Below are 1167 nucleotides of genomic sequence, written 5' to 3'. Positions count from 1 at the left end.
AGCAAAATTTATTGAGTCGCTTCTCCTCGATTCACACATAGGTTTCCAACTCAGCTGGTATCCATGTGGCTCATGTCCAGGTGTGAACATCTCTGCAGCAAATTGCACGATTCAGGCAAAAAGGCATGGAAAGGGGCATCTCGAACTGGCTCCGAGGTCAGAGCATCCTCACAATGTGATCTGTCGTTCTTGGATTGTAATGCTACCTCCGGTTTTAGTGTGGGGAACATTCTTTGGGACTCTTATTCTGCAAAACAGACACAGTGACTGAAACTATGTTGCACGGTATGATGTGGAACACGGCCTGCTCAGCTTTGTGCATTTTCCCGGTAGTCCGGTGTGTTTCGTGTTCCGTGTAAACGTGAAAGTCGTCCTGTTTCAAGCAATCGGTGAAATCATTTAGCAAAGCAAGAATCGAAATTGCAGTCATGTCAAGCAGCTCATGGTAATTTGACCAAATCATAACCGATCATATGTTCTCACGCACTCACAGATACATTTGGAGCTGAAAAGAGTCTGTGAAGATAGACTCAGCTTACCATTGTTTTTTGTCTGGATTGATGGGCTATCATTATCTACTGCGAAATTTATATTATAGACGGGCACATCCCAGGAGCTGTGCGAGTCGGAGACGGATCATGGAACCCTTTTCACGTGACTTTGCATCTGTTGTTATCCAGGAGCACAATTGGAAATGCAAGAAAATCGGCTACACGGCCGGTTGGTAGCGTGGCTGAGCGGTCTAAGGCGCTGGATTAAGGGTTCAGTCTCGTTAGGGCCGTGGGTTCGAATCCCACCGCTGCCATTTCTGCTGATCAACTCCAACAACGCAGCTTGTTGAAATGCTGTTTCGATCCCCGCTGCATTGATCTTTAAAACAGAAGAGAATTGGGCTTGCTTCCCGGGCAATTAAATGTGGTGTGGGGAAGCGTCTGTGCTGTCATGAGCGTGTTCGCCTCCCGCGCGGAAAATCGAAAGCAACTCTACTGTTGCTTTATGTTCCAGGCAAGTTGAGTTTATACTGGAACCGAATGGAGACTGTTATTTCGTCGCTGTTGTGAAAAGTCCTGCGGTGACTCGACTCGTTGTTATTTGGTTTTCTGGCAAATGGGAAAACCGCTCCAATGAATTTCGATGTCATATGTTATTGAATTGCTCCCATTTCCT

General features: G+C 46.4%; 1 non-coding gene across 1 annotated transcript; it reads left to right on the top strand.

Moving 5' to 3' along the window:
• The first annotated feature begins 723 nt into the window (after positions 1 to 723).
• On the top strand, positions 724 to 805 carry trnal-aag. The gene has a single exon. It is a non-coding gene; the product is annotated as a tRNA-Leu (tRNA).
• Positions 806 to 1167: the final 362 nt, after the last annotated feature.

The sequence above is a fragment of the Chiloscyllium plagiosum genome, unplaced genomic scaffold, assembly GCF_004010195.1.
Source record: "Chiloscyllium plagiosum isolate BGI_BamShark_2017 unplaced genomic scaffold, ASM401019v2 scaf_51083, whole genome shotgun sequence".
Classification (NCBI taxonomy): Eukaryota; Metazoa; Chordata; class Chondrichthyes; order Orectolobiformes; family Hemiscylliidae; genus Chiloscyllium; species Chiloscyllium plagiosum.
Note: the sequence above shows the minus strand (reverse complement) of the source record. Positions and strands in the feature narration are given on the sequence as shown.